General features: G+C 41.1%; 1 long non-coding RNA gene across 1 annotated transcript; it reads right to left on the bottom strand.

The window, feature by feature from the left end:
• Nucleotides 1–3,803: 3,803 nt before the first annotated feature.
• Nucleotides 3,804–11,948, bottom strand: LOC125182535 (uncharacterized). The gene is made up of 3 exons (XR_007162527.2): nucleotides 11,455–11,948; nucleotides 11,097–11,165; nucleotides 3,804–8,123 (listed from the first exon to the last, which is right to left on the bottom strand). It is a non-coding gene; the product is annotated as an uncharacterized lncRNA (long non-coding RNA).
• Between the last annotated feature and the right edge of the window lie 2,370 nt (nucleotides 11,949–14,318).

The following is a 14,318-nucleotide window of genomic DNA, read 5'->3' on the forward strand; positions in this document are numbered from 1 at the left end:
GTCTCAACTTCCCCATCTCCTGAGGGGCCTGTGTTGACAGTGAGAGTGCTGGGACAAAGGTCCAGGGGGAGACTGAGCCCAAGACAAGCACAAGAGGCAAGGTGCAGATCACTGCATGTCCTGGCCCCAGGGGTCCCAGCAGAGGTACGGCTGCTGGAGCTCTGCTCACAACTTGTTCAAGCTCAGGCAAACTCTTGGGAAGCTGTGGGGCTAGCTGGGACTCTGGAGGTCTAGGCAAAGTCCAGGTAAGCAAAAGAAAAGCTCTTTCCCTTCTTTGGTTCTTGTAATTGCATGCTGTCAGTCATGAATAGAGTCAAGCAGGGCCACTTAGGTAGAGCTACATGGCAGGTCATGCAGAAAGCATTTCTCCCCCAAAGGACATTACTAATAGTGCTGAAAGCACTGTAGGGTAGGAGATCCCAAGGACACACGGAGCTGCTTTGTGTGGCCATTCCTAGGGCATTTGGGAAGTATGGTAAGGGCCTGAAAGGTGCACGTGAGCCCCAGCTCAAGGTGCTTTCCCAGCTCAGCCCCTGGGAGCAACCTGAGACAGCAGCACACAAGGGCAGTGAGACCATGATCTCAAGCCTCATGTAGCTGTTTTTTTCTAGATAAGAAGTTATTGTCTTACTTGCCTTCTGCCTTGAAGCAAGCATAGCTCTGAACTTACAAAATGAATGTGACACGCTGCAATTCCTATTTACTATTTTTATGCCTACATCACCCGGCATAAGTGGTTGAAAAAGGTTTGTGGCACTGTTAGTACAAACCTTAATGCAACTGCATCAACACCAGCTTCTGCAAATAGACCGAAACATGAAGTATTTATTTTAATATAGAACATTCAGAAACTGCACCTGGAAGTGGAACCGCTTCCACCAAGCATGGCCCATGCTGCCAGAGCAGCAGCAGAGTTTCCTTACAGCAGAGAGAGCCGAGGCAGCAGACACGAGTGCCCCATGACACTCATCCATAATCCCCGGATTTCGATCCCCGTCACAGCTTCCTGAGCACGCTGTTTTATCGCACTGTGGTGAAAGGAAATGAGCTCACGCAGATTCTTCTGATGATCGCATGCAAAAGTTATGATTTTTTGCATGCCAAAAACACCATAACGTTTGCATGCCAATAAAACAGGGTTCTCCCACAGCATATTGCTACCAAGCAATGTGTTCCATGCTCAGGGTGGGGCTCCTAAAAAATGCTTCACTGTCATCAGCTTCCAGAGGAGTCACCTTTCTCTTCATTTGCCTCTCTGAACCATATTTGCTATGAGAGTAAAGTTTTGTTCTAACACATTTATCTACAGCATGAGCTTAACCAAGTGTCATTCACAGATGGCATCTGTTGTAAACTATTTTAAGATCGTATTTAGAAACAGGACTAAGTGTTGATATCTATGGCTTTAAGACCTTCTCATTGATAAAAGACTTTGCATTTCTTCTGCCAAGTACATTCTGGATTCCACAGCACAAAGCCCCCGCCTCCTAACTGACATGGTATTTGAGCTGCAGATTAATATCCTCTCAATTGTTTTTCTGACAAGACACTAATAAACCAACCAGAGCAGCTCTGCCTGGAAGGAAACTCATAAAACATGAATTGGACAGCCAGTCCATAAACAGAAATTGCTCAGATGGTATATCTAGTCCATCACAGCGTTAATGAAGATTTCATCCAGGACAAGTAAGCGCTCTCCAATGAGCTGTGTTTCTTTCTTTCAATAGTACCTTATAGGTTTGCACATTTCTGACCTCCATTTCTTCTCAATAGAGTAAGTGAAAGAGTTACTGTTATATAGTGCCTGACTGACAACTTATGTGACATGATTTGCTCATAGTCCATTTTTCGATGGACAGTTTCTGCCCCCACTGCTCTATTTCCTATCAAAATAATAATAAAAATAATAATAAACAAGTAATATCTGATATTATTTTGAAACAATGAAACTGATGATCTGAAGCAGAGCAATTGCTTGGGACTTCTTTCCTTTGGTTAGGGCATGGTGCAAGAGGAGAAGCTAAATGTTAAATTTCTTCATCCCTCAGTAAAAAGTGAAACGATTAAAGTGAGCATAGGCGAATCTATTTCAGCACAAAACAGCAAGGCATCCTAGTAAGGCAAGAAGCAGAGCTTATATAACACACATTACACACCTCGTTAGGGAATTCAAAATATTTGACAAGGCAAAGCCTGTCGAGATCTGTAAATAAAGTATGAATGTGGGTGCTCCAGGGCAAAAAGCTAGAACAAGCAGAACCCAAAAGATACAAAGGTGAGTTTAAGCTCCCCCACCTAAATCCTTTTAAACACTCCGAAGGTTCCCAAGTTTCTCACTGACATCCTGTTCATTCAGCATAGCAAAATGCTGAGCAAATGACAAGTACAGGGCAAACCTGATTGCTCAGAGTATAGCAAATATGCCACAGTAAAATAATTACCCTGGAATGTTAAGTGTCACTGTGGAACATAAAGCTATTTCACTGATGCTTAAATGAATGCAAGAGGAATTTATTAGCATTTTTATGGAGAATGAACGCATTCTTGCTTATAAGTTAGCAGGAAGGTGATATTGATAAATATAAACCTAATGAATGGAAATATGTCATCCCCGAATCTCATTTTTGCAGGGCTGCTAAGTCAGGCAGTGCAGTCCTTACTCCTGTGAGCAGCTCTGCTCACTTCAGTGCGATGGCAAAGGTCTGTGTCCCTGCAGCTCTTGTACAAATTCAAGGCCTACAAAACACTTGGTGAGGAGAGACAGCAGGAGACTCGAGAACAGTATACTTACACACTCTCTGCAGCCTGGTGTTGTCATTTCTAAAGACATCACAAACAGTTCCTAATCTCTCAAAATGTAATTGAAGCTGAGTTTCAACAACGATTAGCTGAGAGCTCAGCTCAAGGGCACTTTATGAAGACGAAGAGCTCAACAAAAGTCCCTGGCTTGCAAAATTCAAACCTGCTGCAACTTAATATAAGCAACAATTTTAGAGTACTAATGGACAAACTAATGAAAATTTCTGTTTTGTTATTGGTAGAGAAAATAGTTTGTCTTCACTTGTAATATAATTTTTCATTTTAAAATCTATGTTTCTGCCCAGCAGAACCTAACTAAGCCTCCATCTCTGTGCAAATCCCAGCACCAGACAACAAACCACTAATGGCAAACCAGCACAGTGATTTTATCAGCACAGCAGTGATTTTACCTTACTGTGGCAACTTTGTTACATTCACCTAGCTAATCCATCTGGGCTATTAGCCAGATAATATTTCTATATTTACCACTCCTTTGCAAGAGTTTACCATTGATAATAAGAGAAAAATTAGGTGCAATCACTCAAACCTCTAGATTAAGTAAAATAATCTAGCAAAAATAAAAAAAAACCTCTGACATTAGAATGGACTTGGAGCACAGACTTACTGCAATTTGTCTGTAGTCTGTGTAATAGTAATCAGAGAAATGTTTGCTCCAGAGGTCATTACATTTATACAGAAGCAGAGAGAAAGGTATGCACTGAACAGCAGAATAAAACGAGCACACATTTTTGCTGCAGGCCGTCTGTGAGAGAAAAGCCCAAGTGTCACTGCTGACTTGGACTTGAGAGCCCAGCTCGTCCCTCTTGACAGAGGTCAAACACCTGAGGACTGTAACCCTGATGGAGGAGGAAATGAGCACACTCCAGAAGGATTGCCCTCTCCTCACTCCTTCTCCAAACAAGACGGACAATGAAAAAACTCTCATCCCATGATGAAGTCAGAAGGCCACATCCTGAGGAAAGGTTTCCCCCAAAACACACATCCTCAGGCCTCAGCAGCAATTGCAAGCCTTGACCATGGTTTGAGTGCATAGCTGAGCTGGCAGTTTAGAGCAGGGGCTGTCTCTGTATTCCCTCCCTATAGAGGCAGGGGTCGCAGCACCTACAATTAAGCTGACCATAGGAGCCTGCATACAGTATTGCTCCTGGGACAGAGCCTCAGAATTTGTTTTTGACATAACAGCTCCAAAAATTTTACAAAGCTGTTAGAAATTTGCATATATGCACCATTTAATACAAAACCCCAATGACATAAACGCAAAATCAAACCTGCAAGTCCTTTCTTCAGAGGCAGCCTGTAGTCCTGGGGCCTTATCCACAGCGCTGACGTGCAGACACATCATGGTTTTGCACTGCACCATGGCCATTAACTCTTGTTTGTTCCAGTGCCTCATAGTAAGGCACTTCCACCCTCATAGTAAAGAATTTCTTCCTAACATCTAATCTAAATCCCCCCTTTCTTAGTTTAAAACCATTACTCCTTGTCTTATCACTACACTCCCTGATAAAATGTCCCTCTCCAAATCCTTTACTGTGTATGTATTTATATATTTTTTTTCTTGTATGTGTTGCCTATAATTATTTACATTGATTTTTATTTGCCATTTTATTAATCAGTAAATTCTGCAACTCTTCACAGCTAATGTGAGAGAAGACCATTCTGAGAAACTGTTCTGCTTTTTTTATCTGCATTACCATCAACCATTTCATTATTCACCTGTTCTTTCCCTATCCTTTATGAATGTATTAAATGGCATAGTTAGAAGCCAGGTGATACCCCACAGATAACCTTCTGTTTTGTCCAAACACTTCTGTCTTTTCATCAAAGAGAAGGCTTTTTTTTTTTTCTCTCTCTCTTTTTTTTTTTTTTTTTTGTCTTTCTCAAAGCCTTAAAGCCTGATTTCCTCAGAGTGCATCTTTACAGTGTTGTACCTTATGCCTGCCCTGCTCACGCTGCACCAATGGCAGTCCCTTCGCTGCTAAGGGACTCTTGCCAGCAAAACCTGGCTGCGCACTGGATAGAAATCAAGGCATGTTGGGATTTTGTTCTTACGTACACGTTCATGAAGTATCTGAACACAAGGAGAACTCTGAAAGTCTTTCAGCCCTACATGCTCTTCCTCATTGTGTATCATACCTGCAATAAAGGCTTTCCTGTGGGCTGTGAAACTTCAGTCTGGCTGTCCCTACATCTCTGTGCTTAGGAACATCTTTTCTTTGGTATCACACCCCTGTTTTGACATCTTTGGCCAGTGATACAGACCAAGACCCATAGAAAGAACCTCCTTATGACTGGCAATTAAAATAGCTTCTACTGATCTGTTTGGTATGGATTGCAGACTTAATAGTCCATAGTTTTTTGGATTATTCCTCAATACCTGTGTAAAGACTGGTATGTCCCCTCCCCCCTTTTTAATTTTTTTTATTTTTTATTTTTATTTATATTTTTATGGTGTTTTAACTAAGTGGTTTATGCAGTAACTCAAATGGGGCAAATCATTTTTTTATGGTGTTTTAAATAAGTGGTTTATGTAGTAACTCAAATGGGGCAGTTCCCATTCTGTAATTTTGCATCAGAATACTCTTGACGCTCCTACATGAATTAGTTCTGGTCCTGGGAACTGGTTAGGTTCAGTTTACTGACTTATTCCAAACCCTTCCTGTGGATGCTTCAATCAGTTTCTCACATTCATCTCCTGCAATGAACGACGCCACTGGGAGTCAATGACCTCTTTTGTGACCAGCACTAATAGAAACACATCATTTATTTCTGCTGCAAGGTCTTGCCTTAATGGAGTGCTTTTTCTACACCTTCATCACATATTGGCCCTATTGACTTTCTAGTCAGCTTCCTGCCCTGATGTTTTTGAGAAAGGTTTTATACTTATAAAGGCCTTCATGACTTTACTAGGTTTCCTCTCTAAATCTTCACTGCCCTTCTTGATTAGAGGTCAACACTCAACTTGCTAGAGGTTATTCTCTTTTCTATTTTTCCTTGTTCAGATAAGACTTCCACTTTTTAAAAGATGCCTTTAATGCCATTTAGTGATTTCTACTGCCTTGATGTTTGATCATGACAGCATTTTGTTTTCCTTTCAGTCTTTTAAAAACTTGTCTGGTAGGTGGTATACATCTACTCCACACTTCTAAAATAGTCTTCTGAAGCAGACTCCATGCTGCCAATAAACATTTTGCTGCTTTATTTAATCTTCTGATTTCCCTTATACTGTCTGATTTATTGCAGTTCTACTTTCCAAAAAATCCCAAGTCAGCTGCACATATCATCTCAGATTTTTTGTTGCTTAAGAATAAAAAAGCTACATTAATTCAAAACAGTCTTCTCATGGGAATGACCCCACTGACATGGGCTCTCATGAGAGGATTGTAGTGAAGTCAATGGACTAGCATGAGAAAGGGCTTTGAGGATCTGAACCCTTGAAACGTTTACCTTAATTAAAAATTAAGATTTTCCATATTGCTTTTCTTTTCCCTCAGTGTCTGCCTACCTTCCACTTGATTTTGGGCATTTACACACCAGAACGATCATTTGCATCTAAATGGCATAAATTAGACTTAGCCTTGTTATCCAGTCTTATGGAATATTTATTCTTCAGGGAGTTATAATTTTAAAATTGTTATACAAAAAAGAGACGTTTGTAATTAAGAATGAAATTTAACCTTCTCCTAAAGAGTAAATCTGTTTTCCATATACTTATGAAAGTTATGTCTACTACATGCAACCTGAATTGCTTCTCTTAAAAGCTATTTAAAGTGCTGCATTAATTATCATCTCCTCACGATTCAAAGACTTGCTGGGGACTGGAAGAGAAGAAAGGTTTAATCATGGCACTCATTCACTCCAGTGACTCTTCCAACCTGTACGAAGGCAGCTGCCATCTGAGCCGTTGTAAAAATGGAGGGCAGCAACATCCTCCAGATGCATATGAATCATACAGGTGTCCAGCTTTTAGGGTTCTGACTGTAAGAACTGCACCTGTAAAAGGTAAAAGGCAATCTTTCTTTCCTGAGTCTGGAGACAGTGAGGGAGGGAGGCTGTATCTGGACTCCCATGCCCTGGTGCCCCAGCTGACTGTAAAGGGAAGGGACTGAGCTGTCATGCAGGTTCCCTTTGGTCCACAGGCTCCATCTCCTTCCCTTGGAGACCCAGAGGTTACAGGGGGCATGCACACAGCTGACCTCTGATCAGTGGGAAGTGAGGACATGTCAGGGGATGTGGGCTGTCCCGGGTGCTGTAAGACACTCTCAGGTACTGCTGTGACCTAACCTGAGCCCAGGATCAAAGGCAGGTTGAGGCTGCTCTACTTAACATTGTGCTGCAACAGCACAGCCTGGGAATGTCACCAAGCAATGCAGAGCAAAAGGAGCCCACTTCTCTGATCCATCCCAGGCACAGCATGCATGTCCCTGTAGGGACAGCCAAGGTCACACCAGTAGCCTGGGGACATCCAGGGAGCCTTTGTGCTGAAGGTGGCCCTGAGAGAGGAGACACAGTGGCTTCATGGCTCCTCCGGGCCAGTAATCCTGCATACATGAACGCCTGTGCAAGTAGAAGCAGATAAGCCAGAAGAACTGGAAAGGGACTTTGCCTTTATAAGCCTTAATTGACCTTCCCTCCTTGCAGTCCTGTGGACTTTGTGGTGTGATGTTTATTTTTCTGAGAGAGCTGGGCTTCATGGTGGTCTCTGTCTTCTCCTGTGGTTTCAACAGAAACAGGGTGAAATCCCATATGCTGGCTTGCTGGACAACAAAATCTGAAATAGCAGCTAGTGCCCCACTGCCAGGTGCAGCAACCAGCAAATATACCTCTTATTTTAGAATTAAAATATCCAAACCAGAACAACTGCTGCAAAAGCAAGGGTGTGGGTCCAGCAGTCCAGAAGAGGTCTGTTCCTTTTTTAAAGTCCATTAGCTCTGGGCTGTCAGCAGCATGGGGCCAGTGCATACAGCAGGCACTGCGTTCAGCCAGCTCCCTGGCTGTCTGGATGCCATCCCTCGCTATGCACCCAAGGACGCACAGCGATGCCAAACACTAACTGGCTGCATGACACCCACTGGCTTCAGCACTGATGGTTTTCAGGTGTCCAAGTCAGGTTTCCAACCATCCCTGCAGTTCTGGGCTTTGGTTTGTAACTTAAGACAAAAAGGAAGTTGTTTCAGCTGCCCACACAAGGCAATGCCAAAAGTGTGCCCAAGTGTCTTACAGAAAACATCGTTTCAATCCTGCGCCTCTTGCAGGGTCAGGCCCCTCTCAAGTAGGTTTTGGCTGAAATTTATCTCAGACATCTGCAGAGATAAGAGTGGGAGACAACATTATCAGGAGCTGGTGAGGTTGTCCATTTTAACATCTAAGTAGCGAAGAAAATAAAAATTTATGTTTTAAGTGTCAGCTCAACTCAACCTTTACCACTAAGTCCCTAACGCAGCACCAAAATGACTCTTGTGGAAGAGAAAACACTGTCACAGACTGGTGTAGAGGTGTGATCCCTCCCAGTGCAGAAGGGACAGCAGTGTCACCCAGGACATATTTCAAAAGAGAATGAAGGGAACATATTGCCCAACAAAGCTCTTAAAGCGAGGCTGCATAAGAAGTCCAGCAACCACACCAAAGGAGGTGTTTTCACAAGTTAATCCTGAAATTTTCACCAATTTGATTCTCTCACTAACAGAGGATCCATTAGGGATGTCCTGAGAAGGTATTTTCTAGTTTTAATCACATTTTCATGGTCATGCTGCAGGTCAGGCTGTGGGACTGTCAGGCAGATTTAAGATTCAGCTGTTTTTGTACTTCAGATCAACATGACTACAGGAATGACAAACACTACAGGTTACAACACGGTGGCCTTACTTTTTTCAAAATCAAATCAATTGCACAACAGGTCATATGTTCACAGATCTGTAAACATGGAGTCTCAACAAGCAAATGACACAGTTCAAGACTCAATGGGAAAGAATCACCTTGCACTCAGGACTTCAATGCATACCCTGACAAGTTAAAATACAGTAACTCTGTTTAGAAATGACAACCTAGTTTTCCTTTCTATGGACATCCTGTGCTTCAGTAGCTCAGTCAGGAATTTTGAATACAAAATATTAGTAAAGATATACATCAGAAAAGCCAACAGAGAAAAAGCAAGTGATAAATGTCCTTCTCTTACCATACACTTCTTCATTATCTAGGATAGCAAAAGCAGTCCTTTAACACTTCACAGAATTGTTTAACTGTGATGTCGTATACAGCTAGCAGGTCTATGAAAATAAATATTAGGTATTCCTGTTTCTTTACTGCTTGGTGTTTTCTTAATCAATTACAGCACTTCTGGAGAATGAGATATTTTTTTCCAATTACATCTTTCTGAACATACTCTTTTGAAACTTTATACAAATACCCTAGCAGACCATGAAATGAATGAGGGAAGAAAAAAAATACCCCTAGTTTTATTATAAAGACATCTTCACAAAGAAGATCTCACGTATGTTTCTACAACTAGCTGAGTACAGCTTATTCTGCTGATGAAAGATCCCTTAATTGACTTCATTCAAACCACCCCAGGTGGGTGATTAAAAGATTGATTAGGGATTTGTCCCCCTCCTGTCAAGTCTGACTGCAGCTCACTTAGATTAATAGTGTATCTCTCCCTGAGCTTGAAATGATAATGCGCTGCTTGATTGACTCAAGTGTCCCTGGGTCAAATCCAATAGGACAAACCAGTGCTGCAGAACATCTCCCTGGCTGGCATACAGTATCAGCTACTTTTCAATGCACAATATATTTATCGTCCACTGCCATATATCTTTCCATGACAAGGGAAATCAGAAATCAGAAATTCAGAAGAGAAATCAGAGAAAGAATCAGAGGAAGAAAATCACTGTAATGGAGGGAAAATGAGAGGGGAGAAAAGAAAATAATCCACAGAAAGATGAGCGTAATCACACTTGCTTACCCTCTAAGAACCAATTTTCCTCTGGAAAGACTTTTCTCTAAACACCCACAGGGTTTCTGCTCCCCCCATGCGAGTGTGGCATCTTTAACCAGCAGCTGCTGGCAGGACCACACGCAAGGACTTGACCTTGCATGCCCTTGTGTTCATATGAACCTTTCTGGGAATAAAACATTTGAAAGTAATGTAGCTCCTTTATTGCCTAGGATCCAAAACAGGATATTGCAACAGCAGGGAAGGTGGGAGATTCGTGGGATAAATCTGAGCAGAATATATCAGAGACCTCTCCAGAGGAGATTTTCACCTGTCCGAAACCTACCTTCTGTGGTGAGGGAGGGAATATGATGCCCATTCCCCAAATGAAAAAAAATGCTGGGAAAAGATCTCTATTAAATGAAAGCAATCAAGAAGCAGAATAAAAACACTCCTCTAAAGGAGGAGTATTATAATTTACAAATGGTGCCATGAGCTTCAGTGTCAAAACAACCCCTGCGTGGAGATCCCCAGATTCCAATGAAGCAAATTTGCCACAAGACGAGGTGATGGCTTGAGCTGAGGGCATTTGCTTGGAACAGGAAGGTACAAACAGCATCACAGTGAATTCAGAGTGAATTGTAAGCAAATCAAAGCTAATCAAATCAAAGTTTGCTGGTGGCCAGAGGGTGGGGGAGAGCCGGACTACAGCAGAGCTTCCATCAGGGCAGAGGTGGGGCTGGAGCACCAGTGCAGGGACTGGTGCTCAGGAGCAGCTGAAGAATAATGAGTATCAGAGAAAATCCAGTGCCAAATCTCAGACTGAATAAAGCCCTTTCTTCACAGACAGCAGGCATGGTTGGCTGGTCTGTAGAATACCACAGCTCTTTTTTTTTTTTTTTTTTTAGAAATCCCTGTTACAGTCTGAGCCATCGTGATCCCCTGGGCAGCTGAACTTGACCTCTCTTGGGCTTGGATCACTGCTTGTCGGCAGTTCTGTTGAGAGACAAGCTGAATCTTTTCACATAGGAATTTCTGAAATACAGCCAGCCACCACTGACCTTTCTATTAAAAACAACATTAAACTTGATTCTCAGGCTCAGTACTTCTTGAGAAAAAATGCAAACTGCACATTTCTCAGGGAAGTGGCCACTAATAAAAACATACATTTTAACATTTGGCACTTGACTATCCATCTGTCTCCTGGAGTGGAAAGGTGTTAGAGGCTCGATGCCTAAATACTCAGGCAGTGATTATTGCATGAGTTTTCTAGCACTGTCTCATCAGTGGACTCTGAAACATGGCAAAATAAATGATGGCTCTGATAAGCAGTGTGACAGCTTACCTCGGGACGTGTAGCTGGACATCACCAGTTGACCCCTCACAGCAGTAGGCAGTAGAAAGCAGCTATCATCTGAGGGAACAAAAGGACAAACAGCATCCAGAGCCCCTGGATGAGAAAATCCACTCCAACATGCACGCCATCTCATCATATCATCATATCCCATCCCATCATCCCATCCCATCCCATCCCATCCCATCCCATCCCATCCCATCCCATCCCACAGAGCAGAGCACAGCACAGCAGGGGAGCATTCTCGAGGAATAACCAATGACTTCGGGAGCTGCCAAATTAAGGCCTCTGAAGAATGAACAATAATTAAGAACAAGCAGAGATTTATTTTCTATCATTCATTTCCTACCGAACACTGTGTTTTCTACCATCTGTGATGAGCTAAAGCCACTCCAGCAGCCTGGGAAGCCCCAGGTATTTCACAAGCTGAGGGAAAAAAAGGAAGACACTTTTGTCTGCAAAGAGGGTAACTTCTGAAGTTTGGTAGACATTGCTGTATTTTTGTTTTTAATGTTAAGGTCTTTGTTTCAAGCAAGCTGGCATTAGATATGGTGCAAGCAGTTCACACACTATGACTGCTGATCAGCTGAAAGCCCTAAGAATATCAGCTTTAGAATGGTCCTCCTAGTGCAAATTGTCTTAAAGCTCCGCTACTCTGAAGAACTAAGTAAAATTCTTCTCTTTCAGCTTGACGCTATGGCTTTCTCTCTCTGCTTTAATTAAAATATATTTAGTGTTCAGTATGTTCCCCTTAGAGATTCTGTAAAGTGAGATATGAAAAGCAAAAACAATTAACGACTAATTAATGACATTTGCCCCTTTCCTCCCAGTTAACAAAGTAAGTTTCCAAGGATTTGTTCAATTTAGCCTAATGGCAACAAGACCTAAGACCATTAAGTAATATAGAGGGACCAGGGAGTCACAATGTGTTGCAGCTTATTAAAGACTATTTCATGCTACCTTAAAATCTCATGAATTCAATAGGCCTAGAATGTTACATTAAAAAAAAAAAAAAAAAACATAAAAGGCAGACTTTTTATTCTGTGGTTTTTATATACAATGCTCAATGATTTATTCATCTTAAGAATGCCCAGAAATAAAATCTCTACAGGAGCTGAGTGATTCTTGGAGCAGGACTCTTAAGCATGATGGCAATATGAACAACTAACAAGGCTGACAATGTAGGATTTACATTCTCTTGAAGATGGAATTATTTCTTTGGGAGAAAAAATATGATTCCTCTTGTATCTTCCTAAATTTGAGTTCTCTATTTAATGCTTTATTTTTATTTTCATTGTTCTCATTTCATGTTCCTGTTTTAAGGGGAAGCAACTTGAATCTGAAAGACGGACTTCATTTTCTTAACGCTAATCCATTATGTAGCATTTCCATGTGTCTGTGGTGTCCTTCTGCTTAAAAAGCTTAGTTAGAGAAAGCTTTAACGTGAATATTAATTTATTTCCATGGTTTTGGTAGTGTCTAAAATTATATTACATTTAAAAAATTACATTTTATTTCAATTTCAATTTTCTTTCTTTTATCCAACATTCCCTCCAGGCTGAGAGAGACCTTCAAGCTAGAGGTTAATGCAGACATTTATGGTTCTACATTTTTGTTTATATTTGCACATAACCACATAAAACCAAATGAATCTCATTTCCATATACACTTGGTAGCAACAGCAATTTTCACCAGCACTTTGTATGTAGAAGACAAATGTTTTATTGTTATTACTCAAAAAATTGTGATGATAATGAGTTGAACAACCTTTTGAGCAGAGGCAGACTACAGAGCTCTCAGTGAACTATGTTAACTTTAAAAATGTAATTGGGTTACCAAAAATCAAATTATGTTGTTGTGCATATAATTTTCTTCATGCAGTATTGCTGATTATCAAAATGTTTTGCATGGGTATGCTCTTTTATGATGCACTCATACACTCATTGACTTTAAATGCCAAATGATACCTTTAGTACTTAGCAGTGCCACAAATGTTGAAATACATTTGGCCATTTTCCATCAAATTAAAATTTATTCAAAATATGCTTTGTGTATTTTCCATTTTCTGTTCAAAATCCAGTAAACACAACCCATTTCTTTGTTTTTAAATCATATTATCTCAACTTTTTACTTTCTGTCACCAGACCTATCTTCTGACTGTTGTGCACATATTAGAATAAGAGATTTTATTACCAGATTAGTATTTCCTCCTTGTTCAATCTGCAAATATGCACAGGCTTTAATTCAAGTCCTCTAAATTGAACACACATGCCAAAAACTCACTTATCCCATCAGGATTAGTCTCTCTTATGTTCAATAAAGAAAATAAAGAAATTATTTTTTTTATGGTTAGTTATTGGCTTGACGTTTTCTTTGGTGACAAACATCATGATTCATTGGATCACTTCAGGCAGCATCAAGAAAAAACTTGCAAAGAAGCAAGTTCAATTCACAAAGAAGTCTTTATTACATTTCCATTCCACTGTGTCCAGCTGTTGATCGTTGCTGATTTGCTCAGTCCAACAAATGGCTTCATTCATTTACAGGTTTCCCAGCAGAGACATCAATCACAGAATTGGAAGAGAGCAGCAAAAGGACAAAAGAGGTGGTATCATTTTCCCTTGTTTTGCTGCTACTCTTCTTTCTTTTACCTCGCTCCTCTCAGCTGCAGTGCTTGGATTTACTGCCTATCTGTGGTGACAAGGACCCAGCCAGGGAATACTATCCCCAGGTATTTCTCCCAGCTGCTCCATAGTACTATGAATGTTTTCTCTGTCATTAATTCTTCACACTGTTCCATATTAAGCTTCGGTTACATGAAGGGAGACCTTTACACAGGTTATTTTGTATAACAGTATATAAAGCATACTTCACTTTGTTCCTCAAAGATGGATCTTCTCCCATTGTACTTACTCTATGCAATACTGAGCTATTCTATCATGAAAGGGGTCATTGACATTTTCCTTTGGAAACCAAATTAGGAATATTAGGCTACTACTACATTACCAAATAGAAGAAGTCAAGGCTCATCCTCTGGCCTTGAGACCAAGGAACCTGGTCTGGCTTGGATCCCTACAGATAAACTTTCTCACTCTTCCAAGACAGGAGATGGTCCTGCCACCCAGGAGCAGTGCCCAGCAGAAGCTGAGCTCTGGATGGGATCCAAGCATTTCTGGAGAATGTGCTAATTGGCACATGCCAAAACCATGCCAG

Source organism: Anser cygnoides, chromosome 2 (assembly GCF_040182565.1).
Source record: "Anser cygnoides isolate HZ-2024a breed goose chromosome 2, Taihu_goose_T2T_genome, whole genome shotgun sequence".
Lineage (NCBI taxonomy): Eukaryota > Metazoa > Chordata > Aves > Anseriformes > Anatidae > Anser > Anser cygnoides.